Here is a 19663-nt window from a genome sequence, read left to right as displayed (position 1 = left end):
GCGGCCGCAGGGCCTCAGGGAAGACACCAGGCTGGGCCCCCCCGCGGCACAGCCGGGGCACGTCCCCCGCACGCGACTTAGGGACCGCTGCTGGAGACTGCTGCGGCCACCCTGCTGCCGGGTTTCTGGAGGGCTTCCTGGAAGCAGCGTCCACACCAAGCCCTTGGAAGGCCCAGGCGACGGAGGAGCCGGTCAGGCAGGGGCCGAGGACGGTGAGAGGCCCGGCGGGAAGGAGCATGTCAGGCAGGGGCAGAGGACGGTGACAGGCCGGGCGGGAAGGAGCCGGTCAGGCGGGGGCCCAGGACAGTGACGGGCCTGGCCGGGGAGGAGTGCGTCAGGCAGGGGCAGAGGAGACGGGCTGGGTAAGGGTTAGGGTTACAGTTAGGGCACAATTCACAATCGCAAAGATGTGGAAGCGACCCGAGTGCCCATCCATCCAGGAGTGCATTAATAAAATGTGGCGCGTGGACACCACGGAGTGCCATTCGGCTGTGAGGAGCAGCGGTGAGAGGGCGCCTCTCGTGTTCTCCTGGCCAGAGCTGGAACCCGTTCCAGTAGGCCAGGTATCCCAAGAACGGACACACGAGCACCACGTGAGCGCGCTCACCGGCAAATTGGTACGAACGGATGGACACCTAAGTGGACGGAGAGGAATCACCTTCATCGGGTGGGTGTCGGGCGGGTGGGGGGAGGGGATGGGCATACACATCCATTGGGAATGGGGTGGGTGCGCACCGACTGGGGGATGGGCGCACGTGAAGCTCTGACCCGAGGGGGGAGGCTTGGAGAGGGCAACGTACCCGACCTTAACATTGGTACCCCCACGATACGCTGGAGCAACATGAGAGGTATATGAATAAGAACACAGCGGGGAGGGGGGCACGGGCAACACATGTCACCTGAATACTTGGACTCCCATCATCTGCTTGAAAAGAGAGAGAAAAGAAAATGCAATAATAGAGGTAAGGGACACTTTTTAAAAATAATGAATCCGAAGAGAAAAGTAAAAGGAAGCCTGTGGAGCAGGTCTGGGTGTGACTCCGGATCCCCCAACATCAGGTGCCACCACCAAAGATTCCTACGTGTAGCCCATAGAACCCCAAAAGCAACGGGACGAGTTCTGGTCACACACTCCCTCAAAATGACATCCTGGCCTTCTTCTGGAACTCCCTCCCCTCTCAGACTCTCAAGGTTTCCTCCAGCGTGTCGGTTCCCACAGAGCAGACCTTTGGTCTGAGACCTGACAGTCCAGATGCCACGCGTGCTGCCGCGTGGCGGCGGTGTCGCGGCTCGGGACAAGAGGAGGCCCCACGGTGCGGGCTGGGGCGCCAGGCACCGCGGCGGGCGCTGAGGGTGGGGGTCACCCCCACCCCGGGCCGCCGCCGCGCTCCCAGAAAGGGGACAGAACAAGAGGCCAAAAAAAAACAAAAACAAAAAAGAAGCAGCCTGTGGCACCCGGTATTCCCAGGCGGTCTCCCATCCAAGTACTAACGAGGCCCGACCCTGCTTAGCTTCCGAGACCAGACGAGATCGGGCGCGTTCAGGGTGGTGTGGCCGTGGACGGCGGAGGGCGCCCCTGCCCCGCTCAAGAAGCCGAGCCTCTCTGCGCTAACCCCGCCGCCTCCTCCCGCCCCACGCACGCCCCGCGCCGGGCCGGGCCTGTTGAGTTCGCCGCCGGGTCCAGCGGGCTCCGAGGGACGGGGGTGATGGGCGGGGCGGGGCGGGGGGCTGTCTCTCTACACACACACACACACACACACACACTCACACTCACTCACACTCACACAAGATGCGCCTCCACGGCTGGACTCGTCAAGGTGGAGCCCTTCCAGCCCCCCTCGTCTCCTCCCCCGGCCTCGGCCTCCTTCACCTACCCGCTGCCCACCCCCAGCGCGTCGCCACCGCTGACTGCGCACGCGCGCGCGGGGCGCTCGCCCTTTGACCCCAGCCAGGGGCCGCCCTCCCCCACAACCCCTTTCAGCTGCGCCCCCCCTCGCCCTGTTGTTGGGCGGCCGCCTATTCCCCCGGGCCAGGGCTGGGGCACAGCGCAAGGGGGAGGGGAGCCAGTGTATGGGGCGTCTCTCTCTGGGGATGTGTCCCATGGGTGGGGTGGGGTGGCGTGGTTTGTGGGGCGCTGAAGAAATCAGTCCCCTCCATCTCCTACCTCTGGAAAACGCCCAAGCCCGTGGAGAACTGCCGGCACCGCTTCGTGGGGGCCGGGACCCTCCTCTGTGTCCTCCTGTGGCCCGGTCCAAGGGGCCTGGGCCTGGCCGGGGCTGCATTGGACCCCGACCACCCTGGCGTGTGGACTCGCTAAAAGTCGGCGATTAGATATTGGATTCCAGCTTCCTTGAGGTCATTTCACTAATGAGTGCACCGGGAAGGGTTTCCTAATCCATCTGTGAGGGTGGCAACTGAAAGAGAATTTTTTTTTTTTTTTTTATGAGACACAGTCTCGCTTTGTTGCCTAGGCTAGAGTGAGTGCAGTGGCGTTAGCCTAGCTCACAGCAACCTCAAACTCCTGGGCTCAAGCAATCCTTCTGCCTCAGCCTCCCAAGTAGCTGGGACTACAGGCATGCGCCACCATGCCTGGCTCATTTTCCTATATATATTAGTTGGCCAATTAATTTCTTTCTATTTACAGTAGAGACCGGGTCTGGCTCTTGCTCAGGCTGGTTTCGAACTCCTGACCTCGAGCAATCCGCCCGCCTCGGCCTCCCAGAGAGCTAGGATTACAGGCTTGAGCCACCGCGCCCGGCCTGAAAGAGAATTTGAAAGCTGACAGAATAGGCGAGGAAAGGCATAGGAGATTTCCACACCCAGTAAGGAAGCCTTTCCCGAAATGGAAGAAAGAAAGGAGCAAACAGAGACACCGGTAGCCCGCCCGGATGAGAGTCTGCCCCTGAGAGAAAGCACCCTGACCAGGCTCACCCGTGGGTGGGTGGCGAGCTAGCGGCATTCAGAAGAGCGAGGCCCGCAGTCTGTGCAGAAGACACCTGCACTCGGGTGTGTGTGGCGGCACGATTCCCAAGCAGCGCCAGATGTTAAACCAAGGAGAAGCCAGGGAGTTCCCAACGCCCCAGGTGTCCTCAGCCCACGACTGGCTGCTGTGGGAATGCGAAGCCCGGCTCCTTGTCTCAGAGCGGGGTTCCCAGGAGGATCAGGCTGAAGCTGGGACTTGGCCTCAAAGTGTCCCCTCGCATGGCCACCCCCTTCCCCTTCCTGCTCCTCTACTCCTGGTGCCCCTCCATCCAGGGGCCAGACCTTAAAGAGTCACCGCAAGAGAATCCTGGTCCCAAGGGAGCCTTCTGGGGGACCGGTGCTGAGAGAGGTTGTGGGCATGGCCCGCTGGGGCTCTGCCCGACCCAGGGCTGAGAGATGCAACCTCCCAGCTCTGGGTCCCTGCAGGAAGTGTTGGCAAACACAGGGCCGGTCCTCCAAAGGCCCAGGTGCAGGGAGCCCAGGCCAAGCAGCCTGTGGAAGAAGCCACTTGCCGTGCCACCCCGGGAACACGACTGCAGGCCCCGGCCCTTCCCACCTCCTCCTCCTCCTCCTCCCACCCGCACCCCCCCGCACCCGACATGGCACAGGGCTCGGAGACACCTCAGACTCTTGCTACCCAAAGTGCAAAGGGCATCAGTTGCTCCTCCAAACCCCCCCGCCCAGCAGACCACGTTGTCCAGCCAGCCCCCGGGCCTCCCTGGGGTGCCCAGCACAAAAGTGCAGACACCCACCGGACCCTCAGTCTCAGTTTTCGGAGGTTTTTGCCACTCTAAGGACCCGCAGGCCAGCTGGGCCTTCGGGCAGGACAGAGAGCCCCGGGATCCCATCAGGAGGCGGTCCCCACCTCCGCGGCTCTCCCCTTGCGGGGGGGCGGCAGCCGGCGGCCGCAGGGCCTCAGGGAAGACACCAGGCTGGGCCCCCCCGCGGCACAGCCGGGGCACGTCCCCCGCACGCGACTTAGGGACCGCTGCTGGAGACTGCTGCGGCCACCCTGCTGCCGGGTTTCTGGAGGGCTTCCTGGAAGCAGCGTCCACACCAAGCCCTTGGAAGGCCCAGGCGACGGAGGAGCCGGTCAGGCAGGGGCCGAGGACGGTGAGAGGCCCGGCGGGAAGGAGCATGTCAGGCAGGGGCAGAGGACGGTGACAGGCCGGGCGGGAAGGAGCCGGTCAGGCGGGGGCCCAGGACAGTGACGGGCCTGGCCGGGGAGGAGTGCGTCAGGCAGGGGCAGAGGAGACGGGCTGGGTAAGGGTTAGGGTTACAGTTAGGGCACAATTCACAATCGCAAAGATGTGGAAGCGACCCGAGTGCCCATCCATCCAGGAGTGCATTAATAAAATGTGGCGCGTGGACACCACGGAGTGCCATTCGGCTGTGAGGAGCAGCGGTGAGAGGGCGCCTCTCGTGTTCTCCTGGCCAGAGCTGGAACCCGTTCCAGTAGGCCAGGTATCCCAAGAATGGACACACGAGCACCACGTGAGCGCGCTCACCGGCAAATTGGTACGAACGGATGGACACCTAAGTGGACGGAGAGGAATCACCTTCATCGGGTGGGTGTCGGGCGGGTGGGGGGAGGGGATGGGCATACACATCCATTGGGAATGGGGTGGGTGCGCACCGACTGGGGGATGGGCGCACGTGAAGCTCTGACCCGAGGGGGGAGGCTTGGAGAGGGCAACGTACCCGACCTTAACATTGGTACCCCCACGATACGCTGGAGCAACATGAGAGGTATATGAATAAGAACACAGCGGGGAGGGGGGCACGGGCAACACATGTCACCTGAATACTTGGACTCCCATCATCTGCTTGAAAAGAGAGAGAAAAGAAAATGCAATAATAGAGGTAAGGGACACTTTTTAAAAATAATGAATCCGAAGAGAAAAGTAAAAGGAAGCCTGTGGAGCAGGTCTGGGTGTGACTCCGGATCCCCCAACATCAGGTGCCACCACCAAAGATTCCTACGTGTAGCCCATAGAACCCCAAAAGCAACGGGACGAGTTCTGGTCACACACTCCCTCAAAATGACATCCTGGCCTTCTTCTGGAACTCCCTCCCCTCTCAGACTCTCAAGGTTTCCTCCAGCGTGTCGGTTCCCACAGAGCAGACCTTTGGTCTGAGACCTGACAGTCCAGATGCCACGCGTGCTGCCGCGTGGCGGCGGTGTCGCGGCTCGGGACAAGAGGAGGCCCCACGGTGCGGGCTGGGGCGCCAGGCACCGCGGCGGGCGCTGAGGGTGGGGGTCACCCCCACCCCGGGCCGCCGCCGCGCTCCCAGAAAGGGGACAGAACAAGAGGCCAAAAAAAAACAAAAACAAAAAAGAAGCAGCCTGTGGCACCCGGTATTCCCAGGCGGTCTCCCATCCAAGTACTAACGAGGCCCGACCCTGCTTAGCTTCCGAGACCAGACGAGATCGGGCGCGTTCAGGGTGGTGTGGCCGTGGACGGCGGAGGGCGCCCCTGCCCCGCTCAAGAAGCCGAGCCTCTCTGCGCTAACCCCGCCGCCTCCTCCCGCCCCACGCACGCCCCGCGCCGGGCCGGGCCTGTTGAGTTCGCCGCCGGGTCCAGCGGGCTCCGAGGGACGGGGGTGATGGGCGGGGCGGGGCGGGGGGCTGTCTCTCTACACACACACACACACACACACACACTCACACTCACTCACACTCACACAAGATGCGCCTCCACGGCTGGACTCGTCAAGGTGGAGCCCTTCCAGCCCCCCTCGTCTCCTCCCCCGGCCTCGGCCTCCTTCACCTACCCGCTGCCCACCCCCAGCGCGTCGCCACCGCTGACTGCGCACGCGCGCGCGGGGCGCTCGCCCTTTGACCCCAGCCAGGGGCCGCCCTCCCCCACAACCCCTTTCAGCTGCGCCCCCCCTCGCCCTGTTGTTGGGCGGCCGCCTATTCCCCCGGGCCAGGGCTGGGGCACAGCGCAAGGGGGAGGGGAGCCAGTGTATGGGGCGTCTCTCTCTGGGGATGTGTCCCATGGGTGGGGTGGGGTGGCGTGGTTTGTGGGGCGCTGAAGAAATCAGTCCCCTCCATCTCCTACCTCTGGAAAACGCCCAAGCCCGTGGAGAACTGCCGGCACCGCTTCGTGGGGGCCGGGACCCTCCTCTGTGTCCTCCTGTGGCCCGGTCCAAGGGGCCTGGGCCTGGCCGGGGCTGCATTGGACCCCGACCACCCTGGCGTGTGGACTCGCTAAAAGTCGGCGATTAGATATTGGATTCCAGCTTCCTTGAGGTCATTTCACTAATGAGTGCACCGGGAAGGGTTTCCTAATCCATCTGTGAGGGTGGCAACTGAAAGAGAATTTTTTTTTTTTTTTTTATGAGACACAGTCTCGCTTTGTTGCCTAGGCTAGAGTGAGTGCAGTGGCGTTAGCCTAGCTCACAGCAACCTCAAACTCCTGGGCTCAAGCAATCCTTCTGCCTCAGCCTCCCAAGTAGCTGGGACTACAGGCATGCGCCACCATGCCTGGCTCATTTTCCTATATATATTAGTTGGCCAATTAATTTCTTTCTATTTACAGTAGAGACCGGGTCTGGCTCTTGCTCAGGCTGGTTTCGAACTCCTGACCTCGAGCAATCCGCCCGCCTCGGCCTCCCAGAGAGCTAGGATTACAGGCTTGAGCCACCGCGCCCGGCCTGAAAGAGAATTTGAAAGCTGACAGAATAGGCGAGGAAAGGCATAGGAGATTTCCACACCCAGTAAGGAAGCCTTTCCCGAAATGGAAGAAAGAAAGGAGCAAACAGAGACACCGGTAGCCCGCCCGGATGAGAGTCTGCCCCTGAGAGAAAGCACCCTGACCAGGCTCACCCGTGGGTGGGTGGCGAGCTAGCGGCATTCAGAAGAGCGAGGCCCGCAGTCTGTGCAGAAGACACCTGCACTCGGGTGTGTGTGGCGGCACGATTCCCAAGCAGCTCCAGATGTTAAACCAAGGAGAAGCCAGGGAGTTCCCAACGCCCCAGGTGTCCTCAGCCCACGACTGGCTGCTGTGGGAATGCGAAGCCCGGCTCCTTGTCTCAGAGCGGGGTTCCCAGGAGGATCAGGCTGAAGCTGGGACTTGGCCTCAAAGTGTCCCCTCGCATGGCCACCCCCTTCCCCTTCCTGCTCCTCTACTCCTGGTGCCCCTCCATCCAGGGGCCAGACCTTAAAGAGTCACCGCAAGAGAATCCTGGTCCCAAGGGAGCCTTCTGGGGGACCGGTGCTGAGAGAGGTTGTGGGCATGGCCCGCTGGGGCTCTGCCCGACCCAGGGCTGAGAGATGCAACCTCCCAGCTCTGGGTCCCTGCAGGAAGTGTTGGCAAACACAGGGCCGGTCCTCCAAAGGCCCAGGTGCAGGGAGCCTAGGCCAAGCAGCCTGTGGAAGAAGCCACTTGCCGTGCCACCCCGGGAACACGACTGCAGGCCCCGGCCCTTCCCACCTCCCCCTCCTCCTCCTCCCACCCGCACCCCCCCCCCCGACATGGCACAGGGCTCGGAGACACCTCAGACTCTTGCTACCCAAAGTGCAAAGGGCATCAGTTGCTCCTCCAAACCCCCCCGCCCAGCAGACCACGTTGTCCAGCCAGCCCCCGGGCCTCCCTGGGGTGCCCAGCACAAAAGTGCAGACACCCACCGGACCCTCAGTCTCAGTTTTCGGAGGTTTTTGCCACTCTAAGGACCCGCAGGCCAGCTGGGCCTTCGGGCAGGACAGAGAGCCCCGGGATCCCATCAGGAGGCGGTCCCCACCTCCGCGGCTCTCCCCTTGCGGGGGGGCGGCAGCCGGCAGCCGCAGGGCCTCAGGGAAGACACCAGGCTGGGCCCCCCACACGCGACTTAGGGACCGCTGCTGGAGACTGCTGCGGCCACCCTGCTGCCGGGTTTCTGGAGGGCTTCCTGGAAGCAGCGTCCACACCAAGCCCTTGGAAGGCCCAGGCGACGGAGGAGCCAGTCAGGCAGGGGCCGAGGACGGTGAGAGGCCCGGCGGGAAGGAGCATGTCAGGCAGGGGCAGAGGACGGTGACAGGCCGGGCGGGAAGGAGCCGGTCAGGCGGGGGCCCAGGACAGTGACGGGCCTGGCCGGGGAGGAGTGCGTCAGGCAGGGGCAGAGGAGACGGGCTGGGTAAGGGTTAGGGTTACAGTTAGGGCACAATTCACAATCGCAAAGATGTGGAAGCGACCCGAGTGCCCATCCATCCAGGAGTGCATTAATAAAATGTGGCGCGTGGACACCACGGAGTGCCATTCGGCTGTGAGGAGCAGCGGTGAGAGGGCGCCTCTCGTGTTCTCCTGGCCAGAGCTGGAACCCGTTCCAGTAGGCCAGGTATCCCAAGAATGGACACACGAGCACCACGTGAGCGCGCTCACCGGCAAATTGGTACGAACGAATGGACACCTAAGTGGACGGAGAGGAATCACCTTCATCGGGTGGGTGTCGGGCGGGTGGGGGGAGGGGATGGGCATACACATCCATTGGGAATGGGGTGGGTGCGCACCGACTGGGGGATGGGCGCACGTGAAGCTCTGACCCGAGGGGGGAGGCTTGGAGAGGGCAACGTACCCGACCTTAACATTGGTACCCCCACGATACGCTGGAGCAACATGAGAGGTATATGAATAAGAACACAGCGGGGAGGGGGGCACGGGCAACACATGTCACCTGAATACTTGGACTCCCATCATCTGCTTGAAAAGAGAGAGAAAAGAAAATGCAATAATAGAGGTAAGGGACACTTTTTAAAAATAATGAATCCGAAGAGAAAAGTAAAAGGAAGCCTGTGGAGCAGGTCTGGGTGTGACTCCGGATCCCCCAACATCAGGTGCCACCACCAAAGATTCCTACGTGTAGCCCATAGAACCCCAAAAGCAACGGGACGAGTTCTGGTCACACACTCCCTCAAAATGACATCCTGGCCTTCTTCTGGAACTCCCTCCCCTCTCAGACTCTCAAGGTTTCCTCCAGCGTGTCGGTTCCCACAGAGCAGACCTTTGGTCTGAGACCTGACAGTCCAGATGCCACGCGTGCTGCCGCGTGGCGGCGGTGTCGCGGCTCGGGACAAGAGGAGGCCCCACGGTGCGGGCTGGGGCGCCAGGCACCGCGGCGGGCGCTGAGGGTGGGGGTCACCCCCACCCCGGGCCGCCGCCGCGCTCCCAGAAAGGGGACAGAACAAGAGGCCAAAAAAAAACAAAAACAAAAAAGAAGCAGCCTGTGGCACCCGGTATTCCCAGGCGGTCTCCCATCCAAGTACTAACGAGGCCCGACCCTGCTTAGCTTCCGAGACCAGACGAGATCGGGCGCGTTCAGGGTGGTGTGGCCGTGGACGGCGGAGGGCGCCCCTGCCCCGCTCAAGAAGCCGAGCCTCTCTGCGCTAACCCCGCCGCCTCCTCCCGCCCCACGCACGCCCCGCGCCGGGCCGGGCCTGTTGAGTTCGCCGCCGGGTCCAGCGGGCTCCGAGGGACGGGGGTGATGGGCGGGGCGGGGCGGGGGGCTGTCTCTCTACACACACACACACACACACACACTCACACTCACTCACACTCACACAAGATGCGCCTCCACGGCTGGACTCGTCAAGGTGGAGCCCTTCCAGCCCCCCTCGTCTCCTCCCCCGGCCTCGGCCTCCTTCACCTACCCGCTGCCCACCCCCAGCGCGTCGCCACCGCTGACTGCGCACGCGCGCGCGGGGCGCTCGCCCTTTGACCCCAGCCAGGGGCCGCCCTCCCCCACAACCCCTTTCAGCTGCGCCCCCCCTCGCCCTGTTGTTGGGCGGCCGCCTATTCCCCCGGGCCAGGGCTGGGGCACAGCGCAAGGGGGAGGGGAGCCAGTGTATGGGGCGTCTCTCTCTGGGGATGTGTCCCATGGGTGGGGTGGGGTGGCGTGGTTTGTGGGGCGCTGAAGAAATCAGTCCCCTCCATCTCCTACCTCTGGAAAACGCCCAAGCCCGTGGAGAACTGCCGGCACCGCTTCGTGGGGGCCGGGACCCTCCTCTGTGTCCTCCTGTGGCCCGGTCCAAGGGGCCTGGGCCTGGCCGGGGCTGCATTGGACCCCGACCACCCTGGCGTGTGGACTCGCTAAAAGTCGGCGATTAGATATTGGATTCCAGCTTCCTTGAGGTCATTTCACTAATGAGTGCACCGGGAAGGGTTTCCTAATCCATCTGTGAGGGTGGCAACTGAAAGAGAATTTTTTTTTTTTTTTTTATGAGACACAGTCTCGCTTTGTTGCCTAGGCTAGAGTGAGTGCAGTGGCGTTAGCCTAGCTCACAGCAACCTCAAACTCCTGGGCTCAAGCAATCCTTCTGCCTCAGCCTCCCAAGTAGCTGGGACTACAGGCATGCGCCACCATGCCTGGCTCATTTTCCTATATATATTAGTTGGCCAATTAATTTCTTTCTATTTACAGTAGAGACCGGGTCTGGCTCTTGCTCAGGCTGGTTTCGAACTCCTGACCTCGAGCAATCCGCCCGCCTCGGCCTCCCAGAGAGCTAGGATTACAGGCTTGAGCCACCGCGCCCGGCCTGAAAGAGAATTTGAAAGCTGACAGAATAGGCGAGGAAAGGCATAGGAGATTTCCACACCCAGTAAGGAAGCCTTTCCCGAAATGGAAGAAAGAAAGGAGCAAACAGAGACACCGGTAGCCCGCCCGGATGAGAGTCTGCCCCTGAGAGAAAGCACCCTGACCAGGCTCACCCGTGGGTGGGTGGCGAGCTAGCGGCATTCAGAAGAGCGAGGCCCGCAGTCTGTGCAGAAGACACCTGCACTCGGGTGTGTGTGGCGGCACGATTCCCAAGCAGCTCCAGATGTTAAACCAAGGAGAAGCCAGGGAGTTCCCAACGCCCCAGGTGTCCTCAGCCCACGACTGGCTGCTGTGGGAATGCGAAGCCCGGCTCCTTGTCTCAGAGCGGGGTTCCCAGGAGGATCAGGCTGAAGCTGGGACTTGGCCTCAAAGTGTCCCCTCGCATGGCCACCCCCTTCCCCTTCCTGCTCCTCTACTCCTGGTGCCCCTCCATCCAGGGGCCAGACCTTAAAGAGTCACCGCAAGAGAATCCTGGTCCCAAGGGAGCCTTCTGGGGGACCGGTGCTGAGAGAGGTTGTGGGCATGGCCCGCTGGGGCTCTGCCCGACCCAGGGCTGAGAGATGCAACCTCCCAGCTCTGGGTCCCTGCAGGAAGTGTTGGCAAACACAGGGCCGGTCCTCCAAAGGCCCAGGTGCAGGGAGCCCAGGCCAAGCAGCCTGTGGAAGAAGCCACTTGCCGTGCCACCCCGGGAACACGACTGCAGGCCCCGGCCCTTCCCACCTCCTCCTCCTCCTCCTCCCACCCGCACCCCCCCGCACCCGACATGGCACAGGGCTCGGAGACACCTCAGACTCTTGCTACCCAAAGTGCAAAGGGCATCAGTTGCTCCTCCAAACCCCCCCGCCCAGCAGACCACGTTGTCCAGCCAGCCCCCGGGCCTCCCTGGGGTGCCCAGCACAAAAGTGCAGACACCCACCGGACCCTCAGTCTCAGTTTTCGGAGGTTTTTGCCACTCTAAGGACCCGCAGGCCAGCTGGGCCTTCGGGCAGGACAGAGAGCCCCGGGATCCCATCAGGAGGCGGTCCCCACCTCCGCGGCTCTCCCCTTGCGGGGGGGCGGCAGCCGGCGGCCGCAGGGCCTCAGGGAAGACACCAGGCTGGGCCCCCCCGCGGCACAGCCGGGGCACGTCCCCCGCACGCGACTTAGGGACCGCTGCTGGAGACTGCTGCGGCCACCCTGCTGCCGGGTTTCTGGAGGGCTTCCTGGAAGCAGCGTCCACACCAAGCCCTTGGAAGGCCCAGGCGACGGAGGAGCCGGTCAGGCAGGGGCCGAGGACGGTGAGAGGCCCGGCGGGAAGGAGCATGTCAGGCAGGGGCAGAGGACGGTGACAGGCCGGGCGGGAAGGAGCCGGTCAGGCGGGGGCCCAGGACAGTGACGGGCCTGGCCGGGGAGGAGTGCGTCAGGCAGGGGCAGAGGAGACGGGCTGGGTAAGGGTTAGGGTTACAGTTAGGGCACAATTCACAATCGCAAAGATGTGGAAGCGACCCGAGTGCCCATCCATCCAGGAGTGCATTAATAAAATGTGGCGCGTGGACACCACGGAGTGCCATTCGGCTGTGAGGAGCAGCGGTGAGAGGGCGCCTCTCGTGTTCTCCTGGCCAGAGCTGGAACCCGTTCCAGTAGGCCAGGTATCCCAAGAATGGACACACGAGCACCACGTGAGCGCGCTCACCGGCAAATTGGTACGAACGGATGGACACCTAAGTGGACGGAGAGGAATCACCTTCATCGGGTGGGTGTCGGGCGGGTGGGGGGAGGGGATGGGCATACACATCCATTGGGAATGGGGTGGGTGCGCACCGACTGGGGGATGGGCGCACGTGAAGCTCTGACCCGAGGGGGGAGGCTTGGAGAGGGCAACGTACCCGACCTTAACATTGGTACCCCCACGATACGCTGGAGCAACATGAGAGGTATATGAATAAGAACACAGCGGGGAGGGGGGCACGGGCAACACATGTCACCTGAATACTTGGACTCCCATCATCTGCTTGAAAAGAGAGAGAAAAGAAAATGCAATAATAGAGGTAAGGGACACTTTTTAAAAATAATGAATCCGAAGAGAAAAGTAAAAGGAAGCCTGTGGAGCAGGTCTGGGTGTGACTCCGGATCCCCCAACATCAGGTGCCACCACCAAAGATTCCTACGTGTAGCCCATAGAACCCCAAAAGCAACGGGACGAGTTCTGGTCACACACTCCCTCAAAATGACATCCTGGCCTTCTTCTGGAACTCCCTCCCCTCTCAGACTCTCAAGGTTTCCTCCAGCGTGTCGGTTCCCACAGAGCAGACCTTTGGTCTGAGACCTGACAGTCCAGATGCCACGCGTGCTGCCGCGTGGCGGCGGTGTCGCGGCTCGGGACAAGAGGAGGCCCCACGGTGCGGGCTGGGGCGCCAGGCACCGCGGCGGGCGCTGAGGGTGGGGGTCACCCCCACCCCGGGCCGCCGCCGCGCTCCCAGAAAGGGGACAGAACAAGAGGCCAAAAAAAAACAAAAACAAAAAAGAAGCAGCCTGTGGCACCCGGTATTCCCAGGCGGTCTCCCATCCAAGTACTAACGAGGCCCGACCCTGCTTAGCTTCCGAGACCAGACGAGATCGGGCGCGTTCAGGGTGGTGTGGCCGTGGACGGCGGAGGGCGCCCCTGCCCCGCTCAAGAAGCCGAGCCTCTCTGCGCTAACCCCGCCGCCTCCTCCCGCCCCACGCACGCCCCGCGCCGGGCCGGGCCTGTTGAGTTCGCCGCCGGGTCCAGCGGGCTCCGAGGGACGGGGGTGATGGGCGGGGCGGGGCGGGGGGCTGTCTCTCTACACACACACACACACACACACACACTCACACTCACTCACACTCACACAAGATGCGCCTCCACGGCTGGACTCGTCAAGGTGGAGCCCTTCCAGCCCCCCTCGTCTCCTCCCCCGGCCTCGGCCTCCTTCACCTACCCGCTGCCCACCCCCAGCGCGTCGCCACCGCTGACTGCGCACGCGCGCGCGGGGCGCTCGCCCTTTGACCCCAGCCAGGGGCCGCCCTCCCCCACAACCCCTTTCAGCTGCGCCCCCCCTCGCCCTGTTGTTGGGCGGCCGCCTATTCCCCCGGGCCAGGGCTGGGGCACAGCGCAAGGGGGAGGGGAGCCAGTGTATGGGGCGTCTCTCTCTGGGGATGTGTCCCATGGGTGGGGTGGGGTGGCGTGGTTTGTGGGGCGCTGAAGAAATCAGTCCCCTCCATCTCCTACCTCTGGAAAACGCCCAAGCCCGTGGAGAACTGCCGGCACCGCTTCGTGGGGGCCGGGACCCTCCTCTGTGTCCTCCTGTGGCCCGGTCCAAGGGGCCTGGGCCTGGCCGGGGCTGCATTGGACCCCGACCACCCTGGCGTGTGGACTCGCTAAAAGTCGGCGATTAGATATTGGATTCCAGCTTCCTTGAGGTCATTTCACTAATGAGTGCACCGGGAAGGGTTTCCTAATCCATCTGTGAGGGTGGCAACTGAAAGAGAATTTTTTTTTTTTTTTTTATGAGACACAGTCTCGCTTTGTTGCCTAGGCTAGAGTGAGTGCAGTGGCGTTAGCCTAGCTCACAGCAACCTCAAACTCCTGGGCTCAAGCAATCCTTCTGCCTCAGCCTCCCAAGTAGCTGGGACTACAGGCATGCGCCACCATGCCTGGCTCATTTTCCTATATATATTAGTTGGCCAATTAATTTCTTTCTATTTACAGTAGAGACCGGGTCTGGCTCTTGCTCAGGCTGGTTTCGAACTCCTGACCTCGAGCAATCCGCCCGCCTCGGCCTCCCAGAGAGCTAGGATTACAGGCTTGAGCCACCGCGCCCGGCCTGAAAGAGAATTTGAAAGCTGACAGAATAGGCGAGGAAAGGCATAGGAGATTTCCACACCCAGTAAGGAAGCCTTTCCCGAAATGGAAGAAAGAAAGGAGCAAACAGAGACACCGGTAGCCCGCCCGGATGAGAGTCTGCCCCTGAGAGAAAGCACCCTGACCAGGCTCACCCGTGGGTGGGTGGCGAGCTAGCGGCATTCAGAAGAGCGAGGCCCGCAGTCTGTGCAGAAGACACCTGCACTCGGGTGTGTGTGGCGGCACGATTCCCAAGCAGCTCCAGATGTTAAACCAAGGAGAAGCCAGGGAGTTCCCAACGCCCCAGGTGTCCTCAGCCCACGACTGGCTGCTGTGGGAATGCGAAGCCCGGCTCCTTGTCTCAGAGCGGGGTTCCCAGGAGGATCAGGCTGAAGCTGGGACTTGGCCTCAAAGTGTCCCCTCGCATGGCCACCCCCTTCCCCTTCCTGCTCCTCTACTCCTGGTGCCCCTCCATCCAGGGGCCAGACCTTAAAGAGTCACCGCAAGAGAATCCTGGTCCCAAGGGAGCCTTCTGGGGGACCGGTGCTGAGAGAGGTTGTGGGCATGGCCCGCTGGGGCTCTGCCCGACCCAGGGCTGAGAGATGCAACCTCCCAGCTCTGGGTCCCTGCAGGAAGTGTTGGCAAACACAGGGCCGGTCCTCCAAAGGCCCAGGTGCAGGGAGCCCAGGCCAAGCAGCCTGTGGAAGAAGCCACTTGCCGTGCCACCCCGGGAACACGACTGCAGGCCCCGGCCCTTCCCACCTCCTCCTCCTCCTCCTCCCACCCGCACCCCCCCGCACCCGACATGGCACAGGGCTCGGAGACACCTCAGACTCTTGCTACCCAAAGTGCAAAGGGCATCAGTTGCTCCTCCAAACCCCCCCGCCCAGCAGACCACGTTGTCCAGCCAGCCCCCGGGCCTCCCTGGGGTGCCCAGCACAAAAGTGCAGACACCCACCGGACCCTCAGTCTCAGTTTTCGGAGGTTTTTGCCACTCTAAGGACCCGCAGGCCAGCTGGGCCTTCGGGCAGGACAGAGAGCCCCGGGATCCCATCAGGAGGCGGTCCCCACCTCCGCGGCTCTCCCCTTGCGGGGGGGCGGCAGCCGGCGGCCGCAGGGCCTCAGGGAAGACACCAGGCTGGGCCCCCCCGCGGCACAGCCGGGGCACGTCCCCCGCACGCGACTTAGGGACCGCTGCTGGAGACTGCTGCGGCCACCCTGCTGCCGGGTTTCTGGAGGGCTTCCTGGAAGCAGCGTCCACACCAAGCCCTTGGAAGGCCCAGGCGACGGAGGAGCCGGTCAGGCAGGGGCCGAGGACGGTGAGAGGCCCGGCGGGAAGGAGCATGTCAGGCAGGGGCAGAGGACGGTGACAGGCCGGGCGGGAAGGAGCCGGTCAGGCGGGGGCCCAGGACAGTGACGGGCCTGGCCGGGGAGGAGTGCGTCAGGCAGGGGCAGAGGAGACGGGCTGGGTAAGGGTTAGGGTTACAGTTAGGGCACAATTCACAATCGCAAAGATGTGGAAGCGACCCGAGTGCCCATCCATCCAGGAGTGCATTAATAAAATGTGGCGCGTGGACACCACGGAGTGCCATTCGGCTGTGAGGAGCAGCGGTGAGAGGGCGCCTCTCGTGTTCTCCTGGCCAGAGCTGGAACCCGTTCCAGTAGGCCAGGTATCCCAAGAATGGACACACGAGCACCACGTGAGCGCGCTCACCGGCAAATTGGTACGAACGGATGGACACCTAAGTGGACGGAGAGGAATCACCTTCATCGGGTGGGTGTCGGGCGGGTGGGGGGAGGGGATGGGCATACACATCCATTGGGAATGGGGTGGGTGCGCACCGACTGGGGGATGGGCGCACGTGAAGCTCTGACCCGAGGGGGGAGGCTTGGAGAGGGCAACGTACCCGACCTTAACATTGGTACCCCCACGATACGCTGGAGCAACATGAGAGGTATATGAATAAGAACACAGCGGGGAGGGGGGCACGGGCAACACATGTCACCTGAATACTTGGACTCCCATCATCTGCTTGAAAAGAGAGAGAAAAGAAAATGCAATAATAGAGGTAAGGGACACTTTTTAAAAATAATGAATCCGAAGAGAAAAGTAAAAGGAAGCCTGTGGAGCAGGTCTGGGTGTGACTCCGGATCCCCCAACATCAGGTGCCACCACCAAAGATTCCTACGTGTAGCCCATAGAACCCCAAAAGCAACGGGACGAGTTCTGGTCACACACTCCCTCAAAATGACATCCTGGCCTTCTTCTGGAACTCCCTCCCCTCTCAGACTCTCAAGGTTTCCTCCAGCGTGTCGGTTCCCACAGAGCAGACCTTTGGTCTGAGACCTGACAGTCCAGATGCCACGCGTGCTGCCGCGTGGCGGCGGTGTCGCGGCTCGGGACAAGAGGAGGCCCCACGGTGCGGGCTGGGGCGCCAGGCACCGCGGCGGGCGCTGAGGGTGGGGGTCACCCCCACCCCGGGCCGCCGCCGCGCTCCCAGAAAGGGGACAGAACAAGAGGCCAAAAAAAAACAAAAACAAAAAAGAAGCAGCCTGTGGCACCCGGTATTCCCAGGCGGTCTCCCATCCAAGTACTAACGAGGCCCGACCCTGCTTAGCTTCCGAGACCAGACGAGATCGGGCGCGTTCAGGGTGGTGTGGCCGTGGACGGCGGAGGGCGCCCCTGCCCCGCTCAAGAAGCCGAGCCTCTCTGCGCTAACCCCGCCGCCTCCTCCCGCCCCACGCACGCCCCGCGCCGGGCCGGGCCTGTTGAGTTCGCCGCCGGGTCCAGCGGGCTCCGAGGGACGGGGGTGATGGGCGGGGCGGGGCGGGGGGCTGTCTCTCTACACACACACACACACACACACACACTCACACTCACTCACACTCACACAAGATGCGCCTCCACGGCTGGACTCGTCAAGGTGGAGCCCTTCCAGCCCCCCTCGTCTCCTCCCCCGGCCTCGGCCTCCTTCACCTACCCGCTGCCCACCCCCAGCGCGTCGCCACCGCTGACTGCGCACGCGCGCGCGGGGCGCTCGCCCTTTGACCCCAGCCAGGGGCCGCCCTCCCCCACAACCCCTTTCAGCTGCGCCCCCCCTCGCCCTGTTGTTGGGCGGCCGCCTATTCCCCCGGGCCAGGGCTGGGGCACAGCGCAAGGGGGAGGGGAGCCAGTGTATGGGGCGTCTCTCTCTGGGGATGTGTCCCATGGGTGGGGTGGGGTGGCGTGGTTTGTGGGGCGCTGAAGAAATCAGTCCCCTCCATCTCCTACCTCTGGAAAACGCCCAAGCCCGTGGAGAACTGCCGGCACCGCTTCGTGGGGGCCGGGACCCTCCTCTGTGTCCTCCTGTGGCCCGGTCCAAGGGGCCTGGGCCTGGCCGGGGCTGCATTGGACCCCGACCACCCTGGCGTGTGGACTCGCTAAAAGTCGGCGATTAGATATTGGATTCCAGCTTCCTTGAGGTCATTTCACTAATGAGTGCACCGGGAAGGGTTTCCTAATCCATCTGTGAGGGTGGCAACTGAAAGAGAATTTTTTTTTTTTTTTTATGAGACACAGTCTCGCTTTGTTGCCTAGGCTAGAGTGAGTGCAGTGGCGTTAGCCTAGCTCACAGCAACCTCAAACTCCTGGGCTCAAGCAATCCTTCTGCCTCAGCCTCCCAAGTAGCTGGGACTACAGGCATGCGCCACCATGCCTGGCTCATTTTCCTATATATATTAGTTGGCCAATTAATTTCTTTCTATTTACAGTAGAGACCGGGTCTGGCTCTTGCTCAGGCTGGTTTCGAACTCCTGACCTCGAGCAATCCGCCCGCCTCGGCCTCCCAGAGAGCTAGGATTACAGGCTTGAGCCACCGCGCCCGGCCTGAAAGAGAATTTGAAAGCTGACAGAATAGGCGAGGAAAGGCATAGGAGATTTCCACACCCAGTAAGGAAGCCTTTCCCGAAATGGAAGAAAGAAAGGAGCAAACAGAGACACCGGTAGCCCGCCCGGATGAGAGTCTGCCCCTGAGAGAAAGCACCCTGACCAGGCTCACCCGTGGGTGGGTGGCGAGCTAGCGGCATTCAGAAGAGCGAGGCCCGCAGTCTGTGCAGAAGACACCTGCACTCGGGTGTGTGTGGCGGCACGATTCCCAAGCAGCTCCAGATGTTAAACCAAGGAGAAGCCAGGGAGTTCCCAACGCCCCAGGTGTCCTCAGCCCACGACTGGCTGCTGTGGGAATGCGAAGCCCGGCTCCTTGTCTCAGAGCGGGGTTCCCAGGAGGATCAGGCTGAAGCTGGGACTTGGCCTCAAAGTGTCCCCTCGCATGGCCACCCCCTTCCCCTTCCTGCTCCTCTACTCCTGGTGCCCCTCCATCCAGGGGCCAGACCTTAAAGAGTCACCGCAAGAGAATCCTGGTCCCAAGGGAGCCTTCTGGGGGACCGGTGCTGAGAGAGGTTGTGGGCATGGCCCGCTGGGGCTCTGCCCGACCCAGGGCTGAGAGATGCAACCTCCCAGCTCTGGGTCCCTGCAGGAAGTGTTGGCAAACACAGGGCCGGTCCTCCAAAGGCCCAGGTGCAGGGAGCCCAGGCCAAGCAGCCTGTGGAAGAAGCCACTTGCCGTGCCACCCCGGGAACACGACTGCAGGCCCCGGCCCTTCCCACCTCCTCCTCCTCCTCCTCCCACCCGCACCCCCCCGCACCCGACATGGCACAGGGCTCGGAGACACCTCAGACTCTTGCTACCCAAAGTGCAAAGGGCATCAGTTGCTCCTCCAAACCCCCCCGCCCAGCAGACCACGTTGTCCAGCCAGCCCCCGGGCCTCCCTGGGGTGCCCAGCACAAAAGTGCAGACACCCACCGGACCCTCAGTCTCAGTTTTCGGAGGTTTTTGCCACTCTAAGGACCCGCAGGCCAGCTGGGCCTTCGGGCAGGACAGAGAGCCCCGGGATCCCATCAGGAGGCGGTCCCCACCTCCGCGGCTCTCCCCTTGCGGGGGGGCGGCAGCCGGCAGCCGCAGGGCCTCAGGGAAGACACCAGGCTGGGCCCCCCACACGCGACTTAGGGACCGCTGCTGGAGACTGCTGCGGCCACCCTGCTGCCGGGTTTCTGGAGGGCTTCCTGGAAGCAGCGTCCACACCAAGCCCTTGGAAGGCCCAGGCGACGGAGGAGCCGGTCAGGCAGGGGCCGAGGACGGTGAGAGGCCCGGCGGGAAGGAGCATGTCAGGCAGGGGCAGAGGACGGTGACAGGCCGGGCGGGAAGGAGCCGGTCAGGCGGGGGCCCAGGAC

At 62.8% G+C, this 19663-nt stretch overlaps 5 pseudogenes; all 5 read right to left on the bottom strand.

Annotated features, from left to right (window-relative positions):
• Nucleotides 1-1443: 1443 nt before the first annotated feature.
• Nucleotides 1444-1562, bottom strand: LOC142875904 (uncharacterized; annotated as a pseudogene).
• Nucleotides 1563-5326: 3764 nt separating this feature from the next.
• On the bottom strand, nt 5327-5445 carry LOC142875903 (uncharacterized; annotated as a pseudogene).
• Nucleotides 5446-9181: 3736 nt separating this feature from the next.
• On the bottom strand, nt 9182-9300 carry LOC142875901 (uncharacterized; annotated as a pseudogene).
• Nucleotides 9301-13062: 3762 nt separating this feature from the next.
• Nucleotides 13063-13181, bottom strand: LOC142875900 (uncharacterized; annotated as a pseudogene).
• A 3764-nt stretch (nt 13182-16945) lies between these two features.
• LOC142875899 (uncharacterized) lies at nt 16946-17064 on the bottom strand (annotated as a pseudogene).
• Nucleotides 17065-19663: the final 2599 nt, after the last annotated feature.

Source organism: Microcebus murinus, chromosome 14 (assembly GCF_040939455.1).
Source record: "Microcebus murinus isolate Inina chromosome 14, M.murinus_Inina_mat1.0, whole genome shotgun sequence".
Lineage (NCBI taxonomy): Eukaryota > Metazoa > Chordata > Mammalia > Primates > Cheirogaleidae > Microcebus > Microcebus murinus.
Note: the sequence above shows the minus strand (reverse complement) of the source record. Positions and strands in the feature narration are given on the sequence as shown.